We start from the raw sequence: 21,679 nt of genomic DNA on the forward strand, positions 1-21,679 counted from the left end.
CAGTGAGCTGAGATCGCACCACTGCACTCCAGCCTGGGTGACAGAGCGAGACTCTGTCTCAAAAAAGACAAAACAAAAAAAGACAAGACCAAGAGGAATGGAAAAAATATATACAATGCAAACACAATCCAAAGTAAGGTAAATAATAAATTAATTTCAGTATACACACACACAGACACACACACACAAAATCTGAATATATATGTGTGTGCACTTTTTCCCAGAAAATGTAAATTTTGAAACAAGAAATATTGCAGGTAAAGAACAGCATGTAATTATGACACAAAGGTGATTCATGAAGAATAAATTTTATTTTAATTAACATGTGCTTCAAAAAATATACACGAAATAGTGGACAGAACTAAAGAGAGACATGAAAATTTACAAATTACAAATAGAACAGATAAGCATCTGGAGTATTTGAAAAAAAAATGTTATTGACCAAGTTGAACTAATTAATATACACAGAAAACTGTACCCAACAATGGCAGAATACATCATGTTCAAGTGAATACAAACATTCAAAAATATAAACCAAATACTGTTTATGTTCATAAAAAAGTCTCAGTGGATTCAGAAGGCTATGTTTCCTGACTTCAAGGGAATTAAAGTAGAAATAAATGTCAAATCCCTAAATATTTGCATATTAATGCACATCTTTCTAAATTAGACCATGGTTAAAAGAAAAATCATATGAAAAGCTAGACAAGTTTTCAAATGAAAGTTATTAAAAACAGCTGAAATAAATCTTAGATGAAAAGATACGGCTTAAGTTCTCATATTAGAAAAGATTCAAAATGACCTAAAATTAATTATTGAATCTTCCAAAATAAGAAAGTAGAACAAAAGAGCAAAGCAAATGCAATATACAAAACAAGAAAACCATATAGAAATTAGTTTACTTTTTAAGGAAAGAGGACAGAAAATGAAATAGACGAAATTACTAGTCAAAATTGTTTATTTAAGATGCTAATAAAATTAATTAAAAAATGATTTGAGAAAGAAGAAATAATATCAACATCATTAATGAAAGAAAGGAAGTCATTACAGATACTACTGGTTTTGCAATGTTAAGATCATACTAACAAATATATTTCATTACAATTGACTTTGTAGATGAATTAGACACGTTTCTTAAAAGACACAACTTACCAAGATTTATACAAGAATAAATAGAAAATATGAAAAATCTACATCCATTAAATAAACAAACAAAAATAACCCTATTACACAATAGCCTTTCACTAATGGGTATAGAGTTTCAGTTCTACAGGATGAAAAAAGTTTGGAAAATGGTTAGTGGTGAGGATGGTTGCATAACAATAAGAATATACTTAATACAACTGAACTATACTTTTAAAAAAAATTATATTAAGATACATGTGCAAGATGTGTAGGTTTGATACATAAGTAAACTTGTGCCTTGGTGTTTTGCTGCACCTATAAACCCATCACCTAGATATTAAGCCCCTCATGCATTAGGTTTTTATCCTGATGCTCTCCCTCCCCCCATCCCCCTGACAGGCCCCAGTGTATGTTATTCCCCTCCCTGTGTTCTCATTGTTCAGCTCCCACTTATAAATGAGAACATGTGGTGTTTGGTTTTCTCTTCCTGCATTAGTTTGCTGAGGTTAATGCCTTCCAGCTTCATCCATGTCCCTGCAAAAGACAAGATGTCATTCCATTTTTTGGCTGCATAGTATTCCATGGTACATATGTACCACATTTTCTTTATCCAGTATATCAGTGATGGGCATTTGGGATAATTCTGTCTTTGCTATTGTGAATAGTGATTAAATGACCATATGTGTGCATGTATCTTTATAATAGAATGATTCATATATCTTTGGGTATATACCCAGTAATGAGATTGCTGGGTTAAATTGTATTTCTGGTTCTAGGTCTTTGAGAAGTTGCCACACTGCCTTCCACAATGATTGAACTAATTTACATTTCCATCAAGCGGGGAGGCTCAAGCTGATCTGTCCCAAATGGCCCCTTTGGTTTTTTGGTTCTGCCATGGAAATAGGAGATGAGGCCATGGGAAGACAGCAAAGACCCAGAGAGACAAGCAGAGCTGCAGACAAAGGTAAAAGTGTTCATATTTCTCCACAGCCTTGCCACCATCTGTTGTTTCTTTTAATAATCGCCATTCTGACTGGTGTGACATGGTATCTCATTGTGGTTTTGATTTGCATTTCTCTAATGATCAGTGATGTTGAGGTTTGTTTTATTTGTTTGTTGGCCGCATAAACGTCTTCTTTTGAGAAGTGTGGGTTTGTGTCCTTCGTCTACTTTTTAGTGGGGTTTTTTCTTGTACATTTGTTCAAGTTCCTTGTAGACTCTGGATATTTGACCCTTGTCAGATGAATAGATTGCAAAAATTTTCTCCCATTCTGTAGGTTGTGTGTTCACTCTGATGACAGTTTCTTTTGCTGTGCAGAAGCTCTTTAGCTTAATTAGATTCCGTTTGTCAAATTTTGCTTTTGTTGCAATTGCTTTTGATGTTTTTGTCATAAAATATTTGCCCGTACCTATGTCCTGAATGATATTGCCTGGATTTTCTTTTAGGGTTTTTATAGTTCTGGGTTTTACATTTAAGTCTTTTAATCCATCTTGAGTTAATTTTTTTATAAAATGTAAGCAAGAAGTCCAGTATCAATTTTCTGCATATGACTAGCCGGTTTTCCCAGCACCGTTTGTTAAATAGGAAATCTTTTCCCCATTTCTTGCTTTTGTCAGGTTAGTCAAAGATCAGATGGTTATAGATATGTGGTGTTATTTATGAGGTCTCTATTCTGCTCCATTGGTCTATATGTCTATTTTAGTACCAGTATCATGCTGTTTTGGTTACTATAGCCTTGTAGTATAGTTTGAAGTTGGGTAGTGTGATGCCTCCAGCTTTGTTCCTTTTGCTGAGGATTGTCTTGGATATACAGTCTCTTTTTTTGTTCCATATGAATTTTAAAGTAGGTTTTTTTTAATTCTGTGAAGAATGTCAACAGTAGTTTAATGAGAATAGCATTGAATCTATAAATTACTTTAGGCAGTATGGCAATTTTGACTATATTGATTCTTCCTATTCATGAGCATGGAATATTTTTGCATTTGTTTGTGTCCTCTCTTATTTCCTTCAGCAGGGTTTTGTAGTTCTCCTTGAAGAAGTCCTTCACCTCCGTTGTTAGCTGTATTCCTAGGTATTTTATTCTCTTTGTAACAATTGTGAATAGGAGTCAATTAATGATTTGTCTCTCTGCTTGTCTATTATTGATATATAGGAATGCTAGTGATTTTTGCACATTGACTTTGTATCCTGAGACTTTTACTGTTTTTTTTTGACAATATATTTTTTATTTTTATTTTTTCAAGTAATACCAGTATTGTTTTTTTTTTATTATTATTATACTTTAGGTTTTAGGGTACATGTGCACAATGTGCAGGTTTGTTACATATGTATCCATGTGCCATGTTGGTTTGCTGCACCCATTAACTCGTCATTTAGCATTAGGTATATCTCCTAATGCTGTCCCTCCCCCCTCCCCCCACCCCACAACAGTCCCCGGAGTGTGATGTTCTCCTTCCTGTGTCCCTGTGTTCTCATTGTTCAATTCTCACCTATGAGTGAGAACATGAGGTGTTTGGTTTTTTGTCCTTGCGATAGTTTACTGAGAATGATGTTTTCCAGTTTCATCCATGTCCCTACAAAGGACATGAACTCATTATTTTTTATGGCTGCATAGTATTCCATGGTGTATATGTGCCACATTTTCTTAATTCAGTCTATCGTTGTTGGACATTTGGGTCGGTTCCAAGTCTTTGCTATTGTGAATAGCGCAGCAATAAACATATGCGTGCATGTGTCTTTATAGCAGCATGATTTATAGTCCTTTGGGTATATACCCAGTAATGGGATGGCTGGGTCAAATGGTATTTCTAGTTCGAGATCCCTGAGGAATCGCCACACTGACTTCCACAATGGTTGAACTAGTTTACAGTCCCACCAACAGTGTAAAAGTGTTCCTGTTTCTCCACATCCTCTCCAGCACCTGTTGTTTCCTGACTTTTTAATGATGGCCATTTTAACTGGTGTGAGATGGTATCTCATTGTGGTTTTGATTTGCATTTCTCTGATGGCCAGTGATGATGAGCATTTTTTCATGTGTTTTTTGGCTGCATAAATGTCTTCTTTTGAGAAGTGTCTGTTCATATCCTTTGCCCACTTTTTGATGGGGTTGTTTGTTTTTTTCTTGTAAATTTGTTTGATTTCATTGTAGATTCTAAATATAATTTCTTAAGCAGCCTGTTTTTAGGTATGCCATTATAAGATATGCTTCAGCTATGTTTTCCAGACTGACAGAAGGTTCTGGTGGCATCTCTGATTGGAGATCCGTCTCATTCATTTATTTCTCCTCATTTACATACACAGCCACTCATTTTCCTAATAACTCTCCAGATGCCTTCATCTAGGTATGTGTGTGTTTTTCATTCTAACTGATTATCATCTTTTCTTATCTTGATGCGTATGACTTCACCTTTTTTCAGAGTGATACAGCATGTATTTGATGCTTCCCGTTCTTAAAAGTGATCTGAAACCTTAAATGTTAAGGTTTTCTTCTTATGCCATCAACCAGAAGAGAGCCACTTTGACATTTGCACAGAGCAATTTTGTCTTGCTCCTTAAGAACTAATTGAATCTTAAGGTTATGTGCAGAGATGCCCACATAAGGTACACTATTATGTCTCTTGGTTGAGAGTTTGTTGAGGATTTGGGGCATGATATTTTGCTGTAAATTATTTCTCTATATACTATAGAAATTCAAAACCTGACGGTTATTTTATCACCTTATGAAAAACACAAAATCTTTTACAATGTCAAAGTATTTTCTAATATGTCTTATGAACCTCATTTCTAATGTGGAAAGCACTTTATGTTCTAAAAACTATGAATTAATTTTGGGGTGGGGGAATATGGAAGAATAATTTCAATAAAAATGGGTCCCTGCCTTTGAAAGGTATAATTATGGGTATACATATATTTTAGACATAAGTAAACTGAGGCATAGTAGGTTGAGGAACTTGCCAAGGTAAATAAAAAGAAATGTTGGAAACAAGATTTGAAACAAGGTCTTTCTGGGTCCAAAGAATTTATCTTTATATTATGCTAAAATGTTTCTCACACCAAGCACTGGATTTTAATGACTCTCAAGTAAGGTACCATCAGAATGACACTTCACATGAAGTAACAAGATGCCCTTATTTCATTATTTTGTTTGCATTTAAGGGTCTTCCCCCTCTAGTTATTTGAAAGGACTTAACAATTAAAATGGCACCCAATGGTTCATCACTCAATTTTCTAACTGAACAAATAGTACCCTCAATTTGGCATGCTCATTGCCTAAAAAATATTTATAAAAGTAAACACTTATGCAATTTTGCACAGAGCATTTGAAAACAGCTCTGATTGCTAATGACTCTCTTCAATATATACACCAGACAAGGGGGAGTTTCAACTCTTAAGCTTCAGTTATTTTTGAATTGCCTTTGTGCCAGAGAACTCTACCTTAAATTGCTTTTAAACTAGAAAATATACACTGTCTCCTCTCACATAATTCAAAAGTAGTTTAAAGTTATATTTCCTAAAAGGAGAAAAATGACAAGGGAGCTGTGATGAGGTCTTGTAGTCTGTCCAAGGCAACATGATTTGAAAAGTTTTGCTGTTGTGTGTGGATTTTTATCCCCATGCAAATGGAAGGATGTTTGGAGAAAGCGTTTGGAGAAAGTTAGCTGCAGTCTCTGCTGTCATAAATATGTTTGTGTGGTATTTGGAGATCCTATAAAGGGCAAGGCTAAATTTCAGGGTGAGGTGAAATGTAGTAGCTAGAGCAGCACTAGGTCAATGTCTGGGATCCAATTTTCCAGGATTACTATTACCCTCAAAATGTGACCCATTCAAGTGATTTTCCTTGAGTTTAGGAGGTAAACTAGATAATTATTTCATGAATTTTATGCATTCACAGTTTACTGATGGAAATATTGTCACTGTAGTTGTTTAGGGCCCAAAGGATGTGCCTGTTACTAGTTCAATTCCAAAAGAGGCCACTTAGTTTTACCATGTCCTCTAGTCATAGATTTATCCTGTGACCCAGACACTCAAAGAACAGGCAATAATAATACAGGGAAGATAAAACATTCTCATTTCTTTGGGGAAGAAGAAGCAACTGAAAATTATATTCCCATCAAGTAGAACACAAACTTGCAGATGGTATGTTTTGCATAAATGTTTGTTTAATGAACATAAAACAAAAAAACATTAGAAACGTCATCAATAAATTGAGCACATATATATAATATATAGAGAGAGCATCTCAAATTTACAAAGATAAAATTAGGTATAATCACTGTTTCTTAATGTTCTAGAATTATATTTTGTTAAATAAGCCACCTTTGAAGCTCAGAATCCTGGGGTTAAAAAAAAAAGTCATAGTCAAGAGATTAATTCTACCTGCAGAGAGCTACCAGATAGCCTTCATAGAAAAAGTGATATCAAGGCCGGGAGCAGTGGCTCAAGCCTGTAATCCCAGCACTTTGGGAGGCTGAGGCGGATGGATCACGAGGTCAGGAGATCAAGACCATCCTGGCTAACACGGTGTAACCCCGTCTCTACTAAAAATACAAAAAATTAGCAGGGCGTGGTGGTGGGTGCCTGTAGTCCCAGCTAATCAGGGGGCTGAGGCAGGAGAATGGCATGAACCCGGGAGGCGGAGCTTGCAGTGAGCTGAGATCCTGCCACTGCACTCCAGCCTGGGCGACAGAGAAAAGGTTCTGATATAGGCTAGAGCCAGATTTGTGAATTGGAGGATTAGCTAGGGCTTGCTGTGATGGTATTTTTGTTTTGGGGAGAATCCTGGCAGCAAGTGAGATGTGGGATAGAAGAGGCTGGATGCAGGAGAGTGAGATAGGAGGCTTTATCTGTTGTTAAATCAATTCACTTTAGTGGATTCCACACAGTGCCCCTTCTAATGGGAGTCCAGATTTGCATAGAGTATGCTGCCAGTGATACATGAAAGATTAATACATAAGACGTGTCTTCAAATGTGAACACTATTTTTTTTCTTGTCACACTCTTTCCCTATTAAAACTCTTGGAACAGAAAATTTGGGCAATTTCATTTCAGACTATATTATTTTCTGCATGTGCTTGAGGAAATGAAACATCAAGTTGCAAGTGAGCCTCCCTGACACTAAAGTATAGAAAACCTGGCGAGAAAGGCCTGCACAATAGCCTGAGCTAAGCAGAAAAACACAATTGGGGGACATGTGTACAATCAGTTAAAACTTTCAAAATCAACAAGATTAAAAGTTATTTTTTTACTATGTAGCTTAACATTAGATGATGTGTATATTAGGTACCTAAGTTGTCTATGCTGTCTTGGCAAAGATGCTGACTTTTAAGACAGTCAGAAAGATCCAAATGGACTCAGAATATAAAGCATGTTACACTTGCGTTTTCTAAAGCTAGGAAGGGTACCACGGGTCCAGCTTTACAAATTGATGAAGACCATAAGTGTGATAGCGAGGGTGGCATTTCACTGGCATTAATGGGGTGAGGACCTGCTTCTAGATTTGTCTCTGCTGAAAATTCCCTCTAGGATTGATTGATTGATAATGTGATCTTCCCAATGTTTTAGGTGGAAACACCCACCTCTTAAGCAAAAGACACTTCTATTGCTTAGAATAAAACAGATTCAGAGTGAATCTGGTTTCAATGTATGTGCCTTATGGAAGAAACTGTGAACATCAGACTGAAGCTTTTGAAATGATTTTAGTTTTATATGATTTGTTTCTTTCCAAATGACATAGTGCATTTTTCTGTCCAACAAAAGTTACTGATACATTTTCAGTATTTTAATTCTTAATCTGAGCAAAAATAGAGTCCATGCTTTGAGTCTGGTAAGGACAAAGATATACAAACCTTACTACCAAAAATTTTAATTTCCAAGTAAATACCCTAGAAAAAATTCACCTTTAATAGCATATGTGCGTCAGTGAATAACTGAAAAGATTAAACATACTGCATTATATGGATACTAAATATTAAATAAATACATTATCACAAGTCATACAGTAAAATTCTAAAGTTAACTAGATCTATGTGTATCACATATGTATACATCTCAAAAACAAAACTTCTCGTGAAGAAAAGCTAATTATGAAATATTACATACAGAATGAAGTCAACTACAAGTACGTAAAACGCAGCACACGCATGTGATGTCGAAGATGGCTACCTATAAAATCACAAACTGTGAGAGACACACATCCATCTGTTTGAGAATAATTGTTATCTCTTGCAAGGGAAAGACAAAATTAGGATACAAAGAAAGAATATTAAGTATTTATCTTTTAAAACAAAAATGACCTAAAAAACTATTACAACATGATGAAATTTATTAAATTTCTATGGTGGATATATATCAGTATAGTATTTTTTATATGTTTTTGTATGCTTTAAGTATTTTCCAAATGTGTACCTGAATCCACACTAATGAATCACCAACAGCATTTCAACTAATAAGTTGTACTTATTAAATTTTAATATATTCAAAATGGCCATATTGAATCCTCTGTTATAAAAACCACCAGAGTAATCAATATTTTAGCATATTTGGTCCAACACTCACACAGTAATTGTTTCAGTGTTTACTGATTCTTTGCACTTTATAGGAGGCCAGTGGGTATCCTACGAGTAAATATCCCCAGATATCTCCAAAGTAAATAAATACATATACATGAAAAAAATAGTAGCAGACATTTTCAGCTTTAACGTTACAAGTTTTAACATGCTAAAGTGATTACTTATAAATTCAGAGTATAAAAAAGTGATTAAACAAGCATACAAAACATTTGTAAGTAGCTAATATTTAAAAATCTACAGAACCCAGATAATTCCATCACATTTTCATTGACTTTTTGTTTGCTTATTTTGGCCCTAAGAAGCAAAATCTAAACTGTCTCAAATCAGTCAACTTCTTATTCTTGACAAGGAGTAACAGTGCCAAAACATGTTGATTCATGGTAATCAAATAATCACTTTTCTAACCCTACAGTTAATCTACTTTCTGACGAAAATTAATTAAGTGGTGTTTAAGCTGATAGCCACAAGAATACTGCACAGGTTTACCTCTACTAAAAAATAAGCTCACTAGCAGAGAGATGGACCCAGGCGAGAGAGATTCACATACCTAAATAATTGCTTTGTGTAGGAGTTAATAAGATGCAAACACCTATTGATTTACTGATAATTAGACATTAGTAACTATTCCTTGTGAAAGGAAGCATTGAGAACAGCCAAAGTCACTTAGAAAGTCTACGATCTATATTTTGTCAGAATCATATCAGATGCAATGTTACAAATTATATCATGTTCTGAGACAGAGTAAGTCCTGCCTGAAAGGGCAGGCTTTCTGGGTCCCTCCCTTTTTATTATCAATGTGAAACACTTGTGTATGCATGGTTTTTAAAATTAAAATGTGCATACTAATACATTTACTCTGAATCATGGCAAAAGTTAGTAAATAAATATAAGTTTTTTAAAAAATGAGAATGAAGTCAAGATCATAATGTAGAAAAAAAAAGGCCACATGAAATTCAGAGACATTAAAGTCTGTAGCCAGAAATTGTAATTGCTGACAGGAGTAAGGCAAGTAATCTAGTTATCAAGCCTGGTAGCATGTAAAATCACAAGAGTTTATATACCTGTACCTCTACAAAAACAGCAGCAGCTTGTGTATTTTTTTTAATGTAATAGAGGCAGAGTAATCCCAGGGCTTCAGATGGTTAAGGCAGGGGGATTACTTGAGGCCAGGAGTTCAAGACCAGCCTGGGCAATCTAGTGAGACCTGCATCTACTAAAAGTAAAAAATAAAATAAAATAAAAAACTAATAATAATTAGCCAAGTCTAGTGGTAAGCACCTATAGCTGTAGTCCCAGCTACTCAGGAGGCTGAGTTGAGAGGACTGCTTAAGCCCATGAGTTTGAGGTTGCAGTCAGTTATGTTGGCACTACTGCACTCCAGCCTGGGCAACAGAGCAAGACTCTGTAACTAAAAAAAGTCAAAAAGTAATATGAATGCAGATATACACTCACGGGCATATATATGTACACAGACAAAAATCAGCAAAAGATACTGTGGTTTTCCGATTGTGATTCCAATGAGAAATCAACTCACTTAAGAAATTAAGTAAAGTTGAAGCTAAACGTTTCAAAAACAGCTATAAAAAGGTCTTCATATACATTAAAAATATCGAAATAGCAACATATGTTTAATTTTATTAAAATGAGAATGTTTGAGAAAGTAAAAAGTGTCACCTTATTTGAACTAGTCTTATAGGTAATCAGTAGGAAAAACCCGTTCATTGTGTTAATAAAGAGAGAATCAGCGTGGGGATACCCTCGTGCTAATATTCATGGGGAAAAATAAATGAATACACTTGGAAAAGAGGTAAGAAGAATCCGAAGCTGATTGGCTGCACTTTGATTAATAAACACATGCTAAACCATACAAATATTTTCATTTTACATCAATTAATTTTATGGGCTTAAAAACATGTCATATTATTTTATAGATTATACAATTACTAGTATTGGATTGATACTATTCACCCATAAATACCAGAGCAACTAATTAAACTGAGTAGGAAAGGATTACAAAGATTAATATATGTATTACATATTTATATATGCAGGGTAATTATGTATTGAAAAATACAGTATTGATTTATAACAAGTAGAGTTTTCTTAAGCACTCCAAGGTACAGATACTGCTTTACTTTGCCAGCAATCAGGAACTTTTTTCATTTCTTATAATTACGCTCTTCACATTAACTTGTCCCTGAGGTTTAAATATTTTTTTACACATTACTTATGTATGCACTAAAATAAAATTCATATCTCATGGAGGAATTTTAAGTAAAGATGTTTATATAAATGGAAAAGTTACAAAGTTTACAAAATTAGCATCATGAGGGATGATTGAAACTGAAGCAATTCAGTTAAGATTTATAGAGAAAAAATAAATTTTATCTCTAAATTATTACAACAAATGCTCCTTCTAGATTAAGGTGCTTCTGGCCCTGCCTCCTGCTTGAAAAGACAAAATAGTGTTATTATTGCAAGGTTGCTGTTCAGATGGACAGAAGCAAAGAAACTATCAAAACTTTTTCAAAATGCCAAATGTGACTAAAATTCTAATAATCTTGGCAAAATGTCAGCACAAATACAGTCATTAATATTTTCTAAGAAGCATCTCATTCTTTTTATGTAGGATTTCTTTTCTCTTTTGTCTTTAGACAAAGAAGTCAGTGTGCACTCTCTGGGAATGATGGCTAACCCAAATTACTAAACTAGTTCTAATACTCGTTCCAAGTTATCAAGTGGCTTCAAGCAGGTTACAAAGCTTTTTTGAGCTTTTCTGTCATCATTGATTAAGAAATGAATAGCAGGGTTTTCTTGTTTAAAAACTCCCTTATTTTAATTCTATAGAAATGTTCTCTAAGTTTGTGGATGGAGTATTCCTTACAGTGTAATCTCAGAGAGTATCATGGTAATAATATCTTAGAAGTCAGAACACATTCAAATGTACTATTGTGTTTGTTGTTTCAATAAATATATGATTCTACAACTCCTATACATTATATTCAATTCCAAAGTGTTATAGTTTCAGGAAATAAACGTGAATATTTATTAAAACGATTATCATCTGTACGTAACCAACTATGATCTTAATGGAGTCAATTACCCTTATTCTTTCACCTCCTTGTAAGACAAACAGACAAATCTCTGCTTAATTAAAAAAGGTTTCACACACAGCATTTAAAATAGTGCATATGATAATAGTCTGAAAAATAAAAAAAACACAATAAAAATCCATGTTACCATGATGAAATCATAATGTTTCTTAGTCAATGTTCCCAAGGAATAATGATCAGGATTAATTCATCAGTGTCATCAAATTGTATATGATGTCAAAACATCAGGTTGTGCCTACATCTATTTATGAATATCCAGATGTTTGGAGGTATTCAGCCATGGTATTGACTTTTTTTTCAAAGTAATCTGGATATGTTGGCAATTGGCAATCTTAGTCTATGCTGAGCCTGCACTTTATCCCTTAATGTGATTCAGATGTTTCCAAGTGTTAACACATTCACTGAATTACACTTACATAGTTAATGAAAATATTATGATCCCATAAATATAGCAAGTCAAACTAGCACTTTCTTCTAGCCCATTTCTCCAAATCCAGAGTGGTGAAGCACAACCAGTTGTTCTGATATGTGTACAAATGGTTCTGGCATTAACCAATTCCTGGCCTAGCATGCAGCATTTGGTTTAATGGCCCCCAGTCTGAATAGATTTCTTGATTTGAATCACTAGAGTTAGCCTGAAAAGTCCCTTTGTTGAGATCTAGTTTTTCTTGGCTTTCGGTAGCACAGCATAAGAGGGATAAAATTTGGCACTTAGTATTTAAGCTGTCATTTGGAAATTTCAGATTTGGATTCTCTTCTCAGCATTTAGACTTCTTCATTCAAACCATACTATACTCCCTGAGCACTAGTCCCTTATCTTCCTGCAGGGAAGGAAAAAGCAACTTTCAAATGTCACCTGGATCACCATGTCACCTCAGTATCCTTGAAGCTACTAATGGGGGTTTCAATGACAGCATTATGGCTATCTTCGAAGTGCCAATGAATTCTACTAATGTTCTATGACTAAAAATTTTAGTGATCTCTTTTATTTAAAATGAATCAAAATCCATCACTAAAGTATTTCAGACATTTTGACCTCTTTCTGACCACTGAATTTCCACAATGTGATACACCAGTTCTTTATCAGAAAATCATTAGAAGTCATCAGAACATGATTTTTTGCCCACTGTATTGAAATATACACATTCCTAATGTATTTGCTAGTAACTTTTACCTAGAAATTATTATATTAAGACAACAATAACGTCAAACAAACAACAGGAAAAAAAACTTTCATAGTTTTAGTCAAGAAAATATCTCTACTCTCACATTTTTCTTCCCCAAAAGGCATTTTCTCTTATAATATCACAATTTCCCAATGGCATACAAGTACATTGTCTTATGAATTTTATTTTACCTTATTCTAATGAATACATAATATGCCTGCATAAGAAAGTACAAATTTAAGTGCACAGCTTGAAACATTTTCTTAAAGTGAACGTCCCTATGAAGGCAGCCCTCAGATCACAAAAGAGAACGTTGCCATACTCTGGAAGTCTCTGCTAGGCCCCTTATCTTTACTTCTGACATAATGGATTAGTTTTAACTCTTTTTGAACTTGACAATGTGTACAGTTTTGTAACTGGCTTCTTCGGCTCACATTATTCTATGATATTTATGCATATTTATGTGCATAGTTTGTTCATTCTCATTGCTTTACAGTATTCCATTGTAAGACCATACCATGATTAATTTAACCATTCAATTGCTAATGGACATTTGAGTGCTTTCCAGTTTGTGAATATCATAAAAGTGCTGTTATGACCCTTTGAGCACATGTATCTGGTAATCATGGATACATAAATTAACTCATATACACATACACGTGGAATTGGTGTGGATTAGGATATGCACATATTCAACTTTAGTAGATGGTGCCAAATGGTATTCCAAAGAAGTTTACTAAATTTTATTTTCACCAGCAACATAAAAATGTTGGAGTTGACCTGCACTTCACCAATGTTTGACAGTGTCTGTAGATTATTTTCATTGTACTGGAGGATGTACAGTAGTGTTTCTATCTTGTTTGATTAACTCTTGACTCATAACTAATAAACTTGATTATCTTTACATGTATTTACTGTCCTTTTGAACATGTTCATTGAGGAAGTCCTTGTTCAATTTTTTGGTCCACTTTTATGTTTTGTTAACCAAGCATGATAATTACACATACAGATAATTGCATAAAATATACAGTTAAAAGAATTGTAATTATTTTAGAGCAGTTACATGTTCACAGCAAAACTGAGCAGAGGGTACAGAGAATTCCTAAACACTCCTTATCTCCACACATGCATAGCGTCCCCGACTATCAATAGCCTGCAATAAACTGGTGTATTTGTTATAATAGAAAAACTTACATTGATTCATCATTATCACAAAATGTCCATAGTTTACAATGGGGTTCACCCTTGTTGTTATGCAGTCTATGGGTTTTGACAAATGCATGATGGCATGTATCCACTATTATAATATTATACAGAATAGTTTCACTGCTGGAGAAATTATCTGTGCTCCACCAACTCATGTCCCCTTCCCCTAACCCCTGGCAATCATTGCTTTTTTTTATTGTCTTCATAGTTTTGGCTTTTCCAGAGTGTCATGTAGTTGGAATAATAGAGAATTTAGCCATTTCAAATTGGCTTCTTTCAGTTAGTAACATGCATTTAAGTTCTGTGTCTTTTCATGGGTTTATAGCTCATTTCTTTTTAGTATTTAATATTTCACTCTCTGGATTTACCAGTTTAATTATCCATTCATCTATTGAAAGTCATTTTAGTTGACTCCAAGTTTTGGCAATTATGAATAAAGCTGCTATAAACATCTGTGTGTAAGTTTTTGTGTGAATTGTATGGTAAGCATATTTAGTTTTATAAGAAACCGCCAAACCACCTTCCAAAATGACTATATCATTTTATATTCCCATCAACAATGAATGAAAGTTTCTGTTGCTCCACATCCTCACCAGCATTTGCTTGTCAGTGTTTCAGATTTTGACCATTATAATGATGTGTAGTTGTATCATATTTTTGTTTTAATTTGCAATTCTCCAAATGATGTATTATGATAAGCATATAAAAATATGCTTATTTAGCATTTGCATGTCTTCTTCAGTGAGGTGTCTGTTCCAATCTGTGTCCATATTTTAATCAAGTTGTTTGTTTTCCCAGTGTTGACTTTTAAAGGTTCTTTGTATATTTTAAAAACAGTGTCTTATCAAATGTATCTTTTGCAAATATTTTGTCTCATTCTGGGGCTTTCTTTTAAATGTTATTTGATGCTTATTATCTTTTAATTATCTTGACCGTATTTTTCATGAAGCGGAAGCTTTTTAATTTTAATAAAGTTCAGATTATTCTTTCTTTCTTTCATGAATTGTACCTTTGATGTTGTATCTAAAATGTCATTATTATGCTCAAGATTACCTAGATTTCCTCCTGATATCTTCTAGGAATTCTATGGTTTTGCATTTTACATTTTGGTCTCTGATCCATTTTGAGTTATCTTTGTGAAAAGTATTGAGTCTATGTATGTCTAGATTTTTTTTTTTTTGCATGTGGATGTCAGTTGTTACAGAACTATTAGTTGAAGATGCTAGTTGTGTTCTATTATATTGCCTTTACTCTTTTGTCAAAGATTATTTGACTATATGTAGGTGTATTTCTAGAATCTCTATTATATTTCATTAATATATCTTTTTATTATTTTACCAATAGAACACTGTCTTGGTTACTGTAGCTTTATAGTAACTCTTGAAGTTAGATAGTGTCATTTCTCTTCGTTTTTGTCTTTTAATATTTTGTTGACTAGTCTGAGTCTTTTGCCTCTCCATGTAAACTTTAGAATCAGTTTGTCAACATCCACAGAAAAGTGGATGTTTCTGACTCAATATGTTGAAGTCTTTTTTTATTGTGACTGTGTTGAGTCTATAAAAGGAGGGAATAACTGAGATAATTTTTGTAAATAATCAACAGGTTTTATTTTTTAGTATATATATATATATATATATATATATACAGAATAATTGAAAAGATGGTACATAAAGTTCCATATACTCACCCCTCGTGTTTTCCCTATTACTAACTTCTTGCATCAGTATGGTACATTTTTTATAATTAATGAACATAATATGGATGCATTTTATTAACTAAAATCTACAGTTTACATTAGGGGTTCACTCTGTTGTATACTTTATGAGTTTTGACAAATGTGTGACATGTATACACCATTACAATATTATACAGAGTAGTTTCACATCCCTAAAAATTCTGGGCTTCACTTATTCATTCTGGGTTTCACATCCCTAAAAATTCTGGACTCCCCTCCACTGACCCCTAGCAACCACTGATTTTTTTTCTGTCTATAGTTTTATGATTTCTAGAATGTCTTATAATTAGAATCATACAATATGTAGCCCTTTCAGATTGATAGCTCTCATTTAGCTATATGCATGTAAGCTTCCTCCTTGTCTTTTTCTGACTCGATAACTCATTTCTTTTTATCACTGAATAGCATTCCCTAGTATGATTGTGCCACAGCTTGTTATCCTTTATCTAGTGAAGGACACCTTTGTTTCTTCCAGTGTTTGGTGATAATAAATACACATTCAAATGAAATTTTTTTGTGTGTAGAAAATAGTTTTCAACACAATTGGGTAAATACCTAGGGGTGTGATTCTTGGATCATATGGTAAGACTATGCTTAGCTTTGTAAAAAACTGCCAAACTATCTCTTCCAAAGTGGTTGTACCATTTTGCATTCTCACCAGCAATGAATGAGGTACCTGTTGCTCTTCATCCTTGACAGCATTGATTATAATTAGATTTTTGTTAGTTTTTTTGTATTTTAGCTATTCTAGTAAATATGTTGCAATTTTCACAGTTGTTTGAATTTGCAATTCCCTAACACGTGATGTTGAGCATAGGCGTGGTTGATATCTGTATATCACCACTTATATTTTGGTAAGGTGTCTACCCAGATCATTTGCTCGCTTAAAATATATTTGTTTAACATGTAAAAATGCTCAACATCACTAAATATCAGAGAGATGTAAATTATAACCACAATGAGATACCACCTTACTCCTGCAATAATGGCCAGAATTAAAAAGTTAAAAAATAATAGATATTGGGGTGGATGTGGTGAAAAGGGAACACTTTTACACTGCTGGTGGGATTGTAAACTAGCATAATCACTATGGAAAACAGTGTGGAGATTAATTAAAGAACCAAAAGTAGAATTACCATTAGATCCAACAATCTCACTACTGGATATCTACTAAAAGAAAAGTAATTCATTATATGAAAAAGACACATGCACTCACATGTTTGTAACAGCACAATTTGCAAATGCAAAAATATGGAACTAACCTAAGTACCCATCAACCAACCAGTGGATATAGAGAATGTAGTATATATATAACATGGATTAGTACTAAGCCATAAAAAGAAATAAAATAACGTCTTTTCCAGCAATTTAGATGAAGCTGGAGGCCATTATTCTAAATGAAGTAACACAGGAATGAAAAACCAAATATTGTGTTTTCTCACTTATAAGTGGGAGTTAAGGCATGAGGATTCAAAGGCATAAGAATGATAAAACAGACTTTGGGGATTCAAAGGGGAAAGGTGAGAGGAGAGTAAGGGATAAAAGGCTAAATATTGCATACAGTGTACACTGCTCAGATGATGTGTTTACCAAAATATCAAAAATCACCACTAAAGAAGTTATCCATAACTACCTGTACCCTCAAAACTATTGAAACAACAATAAATTTTTAAGGAATGTTTGTTGTCTTAATGAGATTTGAATTGCTTTTAATTTAATGTGTAATAAATATTTTAACTGATACATAATAATTGTACATGTTTATGGGACACATGAGATATCTTGATATATGCATAAAACATGTAATGAGCAAATCAGGTTAATTAGACTATCCATCACTTCCAACATTTATCATTTCTTTGACAATTTTTAGTCTCTACCAATAAACATGGATTATTTCTCAATTAGTTTAGTTCTTTGATTTATTTTATGAGAGCTTTGTAGTTGTCTTTATGTAGTTTTTGTACATATTTTGATGGACTTATACATAAGTATTTCACTTTGAAAGGTGCTAATATTAATGGCATTGTGTTTTTAGTGTCAAATTCTAGTTTTTTTATTTCAGACATATGAATACATGATTGACCCTTGTGAATTACTTTTGTAGCCTACAATCTTGCTATAGTTACTTATTTCTTCTAAGAATATGTTGTCCCTTCAAATAGTTTTTATTAAATATGTTATGAAACCAGCAACCCTGAAGCAGAACATTGCCATCAACTTATATTTCCTGCCTATAATTATTATCTTGAAATCTTAAGAACTCCTATTATTATTATTATTATTATTATTTTATCATAGGATTATCGATGGTAAATACTATAGTGTTGTTTATCTGTAAATAGCTTTATTTCACCTGTTTAAAGTGTATTTTCTTTGAATACAGACTTATAGCTTGAAATTGTATTTTATTATTTTAAAGATTTCGCTTTTCCTTTCTGTTTTTCATTATTTCTATTAGAAATTCAGCCATCGGGCCGGGCATGGTGGCTCATGCCTGTAATCCCAGCACTTTGGGAGGCCGAGGAGGGTGGATCACGAGGTCAGGAGATCAAGACCATCCTGGCTAACATGGTGAAACCCCGTCTCTACCAAAAAATACAAAAAATTAGCCAGGCGTTGTGGCGGACGCCTGTGTTCCCAGCTACTCAGGAGGCTGAGGCAGGAGAATGGCGTGAACCCGGGAGGCAGAGCTTGCAGTGAGCCGAGATGGCGCCACTGCACTCCAGCCTGGGCGACAGAGCGAGACTCCGTCTCAAAAAAAAAAAAAAAAAAAAAAAAGAAAAATTCAGCCATCATAATTCTAATTCCAAGAAGATGGATAAAATATAATTTCCCTTATTTCTCCTGCAATTAACACAAAAAACCTTGACATTATATGTAAAATAAACATAAGATTCTGAAATTTGAACAGAGGACAGCAAGATGGCTAGGCACCGAGGAACGCACGAAACAAGAAATAACAGGACGGTGAGTTTTCTGGAGTTTCATTTATCGTATATATCCTTGACTTGGATCAAAAGAATTTGACAATATGAAAATGCCAATGGGTACAGATTTTTTTAAATGTCAAAAAGCATGCTTTCCCCAGACAAGTAACAACAACAAAAAAGAATTCTAGCAAGACAGAAAACTTATAGAAAATAACCACTCTACCACAGCCATGCACTACACAAAAATCTGTGGCTCACCTTCACTCATGCTAGCCAAAGCTGAGTGGGGAGCCTGGACTTCTATCCCTGCAGTCTGTAAAAAGATTTCCAATACCAATGGGGTGAGGACAAAGAAGCCAGGTGGGGAGCCAACACTTTTGCCTCTGCCCAGTGGTAATGAGGTCAAACACCTCCTCACTTCTATTGGAGTATCAAGTGGACCATGTGGGGGGAAGTGACAAAGCATCCTGAACTACCACAGCCAGGGAGGTATCAGTGGGACCGAGGGGAAGCCATGAATTCTATTCTCAACCAGTGGATACAAGAAGTTTCACCACTGCCAAGTGCCAACAGAGGCTGAGTGAAGAACCTAAATTTCCATCTGTACATAGGAGTAAAAAGGTGGTGCCCCCTCTTTCTCTGCCAGTGTAGTATCAGAAAAATCCAGCTATAACCTAAGGCTTAATATGATCCAAAGTCACACAATATAATACCAAAAGTGTTTTTATTTTTATTAAAAACCCCTTCTAAGATAAAGAACAAGGAAGATCTCAGACTGGAAGCAAAAAAGATAATTCATATTTTTGGACACTGAGATTACAGAGGTATTAAAACTATCTGACAAAGATTTTAAGGCAACCATCATAAACATGCTGCAATGAGCAGTTATAAATATTATTTAAACAGGTGACGAAATAGAAATTATTGGCAAAGAAGTAGAAGATACAAAAAAGAACCAAATAAATTGATTTTTTTTTTAAATAAAAAGCTCTGTAACTGTGAACTTGAAGAGAAAATGATAGAAATTGCTCAATCTGAGCAACAGGAAGAAAATACTTTGATAAAATAGAATAAACAGAGCCTCGGGTACCTGTAAGACTATTACAAAACATCTAACATTTGAGACATCAGATATCCAGGAGAAGAGGACAAATACTGTGGGGGTAAAAAGGTACTCAAAGAAATAATGACTGAAAACATCCCAGATTTGGCAAAAGACATAAACCTACAGAGTTAGGAAGCTAAGCAAATCACCGACAGGGTAATCCACCAAAAGATCTATCAAGATCATAGTTAAATATCTAAAAACTAAAGGCAAAAAATTACCTTGAAACCAGAAAAAGAACAATGACACTTCACTTGTAAGAGAAGAGTGATTTTAAAAAGCATTGATTTTTCATCAGAAACCTTATAGGCCAGAAAGAAGTGGCAGAGCTTTTTTAAAGGACCGAAAGGGCTTTGTCAATCCATGATGTTATGTCCTGTGAGAATTTCCTTCAGGTATAAAGGGCAAAACATGGCATTCATAAAAGAAAAAACGCTAAGAGAATTTGTCACCAGCAGACTTTCTCATAAAGAATGACTATAGGAAGTTCTCTAAACACAAAGGAAATAATAAAAGAAATTTGGAATATCCAGAAAGAAAAAAAAAAACCATGTAAGCAAAAAACTATGGGTAAATAAAATAGACTTTCCTCATCCTCTTTATTTTTCTAAATTGTGCTTGAGGTTTGACACAAAATGTTTAACACTGTCTGATACATTTCTACATTTTTGTAGAGGAAATAGTGAAAACAATTATACTATAAATTGAGTCAGGTAGTAAAGGGATGTAAAGTGAGATATCTATAATTTACATGAACTGTAAAAATAATGATATCCATAGACCATGATGAGTTGCATATGTATAATGTAATAATTAGAGCAACCACTAAAAAAACTATATGAAGTACTGTAGGTTGAATTGTGTTCCCAGAAAGTGTATGTGGAGTTATAATCCTCAGTACCTCAAAATGTGACATTATTTGGAGATACGGTCTTTATAGAAGTAATCAAATTAAAATGAGATCCTTAGCTTGAGGGAATAGCTACTCCGTTTTCCACGATGTGAATTATTATTCATTGTATGTTTGTACTGAAGCATCACATGTACCCCATATATATGTGGGTACTGTGTACCAACAAAAATAAAGGTTTCTGCACATAAAAAAGACAATAGTAAATTTAAGAACATAACAGTAATTTCCTTAAATGATCCAAAGCCAGCAATTAAAAAACGAAACTTGGCAAGGTGTATTAACAAATGTGAATCAACTATATGCTGTTTATAAGAAACTCATTTCAAACACAATGATATAGGCAGTAATACAATACAGCAGGAGTGGCCACAGTAATATTTAACAAGTTAAATTTCAGAACCAAAAAGTTATCAGACACAAAGATGAGCATTATATAATGCCAAAAAAAATGTTAAATCCACTGAGAAAACAGCAATCCTAAATGAGCATGTGCCAAACAACAGAGATGCAAACCGTGCAGAACAGAGTATAATAGAACTGAAGGGGGAAATAGACAACTCTACAGTCACAGCTGGAGATTTCAACACCCTTCTCCCAACCATTTATACGGTAACAAGACAGAAAAAAAACTTTACCTCATTACCACTGGGCAGAGGCAAAAGTGTTGGCTCCCCACCTGACTTCTTTGTCCTCACCCCAATGGTGGTACTGGAAATCTTTTTACAGACTGCAAGGATAGAAGTCTAGGCTCCCCACTCAGCTTTTGTTGGCATGAATGAAGGTGAGCCACAGATTTTTGTGTAGTGCATGGCTG

Source organism: Nomascus leucogenys, chromosome 22a, assembly GCF_006542625.1.
Source record: "Nomascus leucogenys isolate Asia chromosome 22a, Asia_NLE_v1, whole genome shotgun sequence".
In the NCBI taxonomy this organism is placed as follows: domain Eukaryota; kingdom Metazoa; phylum Chordata; class Mammalia; order Primates; family Hylobatidae; genus Nomascus; species Nomascus leucogenys.